The sequence below is a fragment of the Diorhabda sublineata genome, chromosome X (genome assembly GCF_026230105.1).
Source record: "Diorhabda sublineata isolate icDioSubl1.1 chromosome X, icDioSubl1.1, whole genome shotgun sequence".
NCBI classification, from domain to species: Eukaryota; Metazoa; Arthropoda; class Insecta; order Coleoptera; family Chrysomelidae; genus Diorhabda; species Diorhabda sublineata.
This window is the reverse complement of record NC_079485.1, coordinates 12,801,874-12,807,873: the sequence shown is the minus strand read 5'-3', so window position 1 is coordinate 12,807,873 and position 6,000 is coordinate 12,801,874.

The window sequence follows — 6,000 nt, the reverse complement described above, 5'->3', positions numbered from 1 at the left end:
TTTACTATCGCCGCAGAATGTATTTTTATTTTACTTCAATGAAAATTACTCCGCTAAATAATTTAATGACTTACAAAACAAAACATATCTTCTCAAAGATTTTGCTTTATTTTTTCTGTTTTGCCATTCATATTTATTTCAACACTCGAAACGCCTTGCAAGCCATTCCACTTGGGTATACGATTATAACTCTCTGGACTTAGTGGAACGGGAAAGATAATGGTCGTGAACGTCATTTTCGCGAGTGCTTAGTGAAATACACCCTATATCAATAAATTATTAGATGGGTATGTTATTATATAAACATAATACGAGGACAGCTTTAACGAAAGTGTGGTATTCAGACACTTCCGCTACAACGATTATATTGTTAGTTTCTGTTATGTTTCTGATATCATCTTTAAAAATTTTACATACATCTGTTAGATAGATTAGTTATACTTATATATAGAAAATGATTTTCATTATTGGATGAATAATGAGAAAAATAGTTTCGAGTGTTAATTAAACATCTTTTTACGTGAAAAAACAATTGAAGAAACCGAGGAAAATAATCCGTCTCGTGGAATGATTTGTAAGTGGTTCTCTGATTCTAAAAGTTGGGATATATACAGATTATGCTCAAACTCCGGAACCATCATTTACTGTAACTACACTAGAAATGGTTAAAAAAAGTCCTTGCATTTAGAGATTTTCGGATGAAGATACGTGAAGTGAAGTAAATATTTCATACGAACACGAAAGTTGGGTATATATCTGTAAGTTGGGGACCGCGATTATTTATGTTGATACCAGCTTGTTTGTATTAGTAATTAATATGAATGTTTGTATACCTTCAAATGTATAACAAGTGAATTTTCCCGCCGAAAAAAGTTTGCTACATTATTATAACCCTTATTAATTATGTAGATTAAGAGAAAACGATAACTGGCCAATTTTATGCTGATGCTCTGACATTTTTTCATGCTGAAATAAAAAAAAACAACTGCAGTTGTTGAAAAAGAATTTTTTTTCCACCACGAGAATGCGTCTGCCCATTCTGCTTTTGTTGCAGAAAAATTAGATGAACTTCGATACGATTTATTGCTTTATCCTCTAAATTTACTTGAGCTGGTTCGCTCTTTCTGTATCAAAACTTACAAGGATAGTTTGGTGGAAAGCGATTTCATACAAATAGATAGGACGAGGCAGAGAAATCGTTTATGCAAATCACAAAATTTTCTTCAATTCTTAAAACAAATGATAACAGAGATAGTAAGATACAAACGTATTTGGAAATAATAACTAGTTCCACTATTATTCTTAAATAGTTTCAACATAATCCAACTATTGGAATTATTTGTTTAAGATTTAAATTCTATTTAACCAAGTAGCTTGAAATTGGACAGTGTTAGAAGTTTGTATATTGGAACAAATTTTGTTATTAAACAATAATATAAATACCAACAGTTCGTATACAGCGTGTCATAAACATGAATTGATGGAATTGATTTTAGTTAAAAGACGTATAAAAATTTTAGATTTAGATTATTATTTCTTTGGATAAGAAATATGTTGACATAGTATTTTAGCCCTAAAAAGGTGTACAACAGTAACACATTGCGTAGTTCTAATAGAACAACAGAAATTTTTGGTATGAATAGTTTACGTTAAGGTGGGAATCGATAATAAAAATTGCTATATCGGTATTAATTGAATTAATATACCTGTTTGTTGTATAATGGTAATAATTTTACAATAGATTAATATTTTTTATTCCTCAATTCATTTCCGCTCCCCAATCCTTTATTTTTAGATAGTAAATATACCATGTGTGGCCCATCACTAGGAAGACATTTAGGTAAGAGAATTGAAGCATATGCTGATTTTTTATATTTATACCGCCTTTGCGAAAAAATCCCGATTTCTTCAAACACCTCTTAAAAATGAAATGCAATGACTGGTCTGAAAATGTGTTTTTATACGTATGTAAATATATACATATTACTTCTTAAAAAAATTTTCATTAAACTATTTTGTAACCTTCTTAACTTTGACTTTCGTCCAACTGGCATTCTGTAATACTATTCAACTACGTTTTCACATTCGTTATCTATTTTGTGGAAATTATATCCTGAAAATAAATTCAAGGTTCTAAGTCTTTTACTCCAATGCTACTTACTGACTAGTATCAAACTGTACAACATATAAAACAATGTAAAAATTTTTGAGGTTTAAATAAGCTACTGTTTCTGGTCATAATTTCACAAGAAATTTTTTTATGTAATGGGAGAAAATATTAATTACCTCTGAAGTTGTATATGTAACTAATCTAATTTATAAATTAAAATTGTGATGTTGCTGATATTCAGCAGATTAAACAAAATGCTAATATAAATCACTTTGTATTTTCATTTTTGTATCGGTGAATAATCATTTTATAAAACAAAATATACAATTTTATTATCGATTTCACCTTTTTTAGAATTAATCGTTTAGTATAAAAGTATTATTACTAGGTAAAAATACAGACTACTGTAGTTAGTAGCTGTAAATATTTATAGAACAAAAATATTCTTTAGAACATCCACTCAAATTTTGATACATGCAAACAGGTCCTCACACACAAAATGTTTAACCACTACAGATTCAAAACTATATCAAATTTTTTACAGGACGAGGAATATTGTTAAATGTAGTTTCCAAAATAAAATTATGAACTTGAATTAATAATATGGAAATTGTGGCAAGTGCGGTCTTTTTTCTATGCTTCAAATGTTTAAAATGACTACGGTGTATCACTTGATTAGAGTTCTCGAAAGATATCAGTACTATTCTCATAAAAATTTAGTTAAAATTTTTCATGTATCACCTATTCTAAAGTAGTCGGAGACCGTGTTCTCTCATTAACATAATAATGTTAGCTTCCATATGATAAAACTACTCATCAACAATGCTAAATTTCATAAACAAATAAAATATTTCCACCTATGTATAGAAGATAATTCATGTGTGGAACTAGACAAACCTATCCAATAAGAAACAACACTGAATGAAAACTGACAGACCTGACAGTTAGTTTCATTCATACAACGTAAAGATCGACCAACATAGCTTTGCCTCTGAGATGCGCAAACGATAAACAGAGAGGGTTAGTGTGCGACAAAGACTGACTTCGCCCTTTCACCGAGAAGTACAATCGAGAGAAGAATTTTAGACGAAACGGTTTGTTGAATGCACTACCTGAATCAACGTCGAAGCAAATTTGGTATCGGTTGACGATAACGATAAAACGGTAGAGGATCCCAACATCCTTATTCATTCGGAAGTAGAATATAATTAAAGGAATTATGGATAAAATGATAATCACTAAAGAGTATTTATTGTAGATGGATTAGTAGTCACAACACATAGTGATATCCTTGTTCTATATTGTAATACTTGTCAAAATTCATTTAAATAAAAGTTGAGGATTAAAACATATCGGATTATGAGCAAGTATTTGGGAAAATGGAGAACCTTTAAATTGATGATTATTTGATGATTGAATGATTTAACAATTTTTAAGAATGTTTTGAGTACTACTGCCATTGTTGACTCATTCTCAGATTGGTTTTCGTCAGGCAGTTCTTCGATTCCGGATAGATTACAATCTTCATCTTCCTGTTCTGATTCAGTGTCGCTATCCTCATCATTTAAATCAATAACCAGATCATCTACGATTATGTCTATTATGAGTTCATTCATCATGAAATCGTCCTCAAATTTCTTCGCTCTTTTGCTAAGAGATTTCCACTGCTCTGGAAAAAATTCTTTGAAAAAATTGTCGCAATATTGCATAACATCGTTGAAATTAAAGGATACATTTTTATTTGCAACATAGTCTTTGATTTCGGCCCAAACCGATTCGATTGGATTCAAATCCAGATGATATGATGGAAGTCGAAATCCAAATGAATTTTTTTTTCAAAGACTCTTTGCAACCTTAATAGTCCATATCGCGATGGATATTTCTATGCATTACGCTGAGCGTAGGAATTATTTTTTCTGTGATATGGAAACTAACTATGCACCTATGTAAAATAGCCAAATCAGCATCATCCATTGTGAGGTTTGAATGTTTCATTCTCTTTTTATTTGGAATTGAAAACGTTTCCTGTTCATCTTTTTCTATTTTTTTCATCTCTGATTTAATTTTCCTTATGGTTCTTACGCATACACCTGTAGCCTCTGCTACTCGTTCTTGAACCTTCGATGATAAAAAATAATTATTAGTACATTTTGACTTATTTCTACCATTACTTCTTACCTTCGCAAGAAGAATCCTTATTTCATCTGCCGTTGACAATTTCTCTACTTTGTCCACACAGAACCTTGTTTTTCACTTTACTGTTCAAAGGCATTTTCAAAGTAACGAACACAGAATTATCACTAAATAATTTCTGCACTGACTGTACTAACCGATGTTGACTGCACGAGATCCTCGACATTAATGAGCTCTCGTCTCACTCCGTCGACTAGACTATTGCGCATCCAATTCTCAGAGGCAAAGCTATGTTGGTCGAAATATACCTAATGTGTTAACGAGCCGCCCCTTACCTTTTCAAGTGCCTCACCTCTTTATTGCATGTTATGTAATAACAGTTTTTATTTTAATTTTTCGTTTAGCCTTTGTTCACTAATTATGACTTATTTTGAATAATAAAATCGATGAAAACAATAACTATATATAAGTAAACCTCAAACATAATATATGTTTTCACAAACGTTAACGAACCATTGCATAATAAGGACGTTAGTTTTGATAACGGCATGGATTATCCTGGGCGTTATATTTACAAGTTTCACAATCTTTTAATGTGAATTTTTCTCCAAGCCTAGCTTACAATTCTTCTACTAATCTTGCACGATATCGCACATCGTTCATATCTTATGTTACAGAGTTTATGAGGACGGTAGGTTAGGACTGTTTGAGACTTTGTCTAAGAATGTGTGTTGTTTTTAAATCAATTTGAACTATGATTCACACCTCCGTCTTGTGGTATATAAAATCCTCCCACGATTTGGGAGGATTTGTGGGTAACAAATAGCTTAAGAATGTTTAAATATTTATCGATATTGACAATACCATGTATAAAATCTAACCGATAATTTAGCTTTTAGTTTCAGACAATTTAGATGAAGTGTCTCATTTCTTTGACGGAGGACTCTACTACTGTCACCTACGCAGACTTCAAAAATAAGACTAATCACTCCAAGTCAATTTTTTTTCTTCTAGAGACAACGATATATCACAAAGAATGACATTTTTAAAATGCTACCTTGTACAAAATAAATTTCATAGGTTTTCTGTGATATTTGAATCTTGAAACTGGTCCTTCTAAAGTATCACCCTACAGTATACTCAACTAGCTATAAATTGCACGCCTATTTTGGTTTATTATCCATTTCAGACAGACAGACATCCAGACAGACATTATATCGTATTCAACGATGCATTCTGATTGTGTTTAAGTACGTATGAGAACTCTGAATTGCGACACGTGATACATATTGGGTTGGATGTTGAATGGCATGTACACTGGAATATTGGAGTAATTCTGTGGGGTCTGTTGCTTATGGTAGCTGATCACCATTTCTCTTTATTATGGGCAATATGACAGTTACGCATCATTTTAATGATGCCATATAAATCATTTGCTTGGAATAATGTATCGACAGATGAAAATATTGATCACCTATTTTTTATGATGCTTAGACGTGTATTCAGCAACGGGGTTGCCAAGCACATTATTAATTTTTTTTCTGTCATGTTAATAAAAGATCTTCAAATCAAATGGAATATGGATTACGGTATACTAGGTAATTCAATCAAAAGGTTAAATGTGTTTATATTTTTCGCTGAAATATTTGTTTGATGCCCTTAAAATCGGATTTTGTGAGAATCAGTTCAAACATATGATTTCGTTTCATAGGTAATTTAAAAAATAATTTTAGAGTTTCCCTCACGTTGCGAATAGT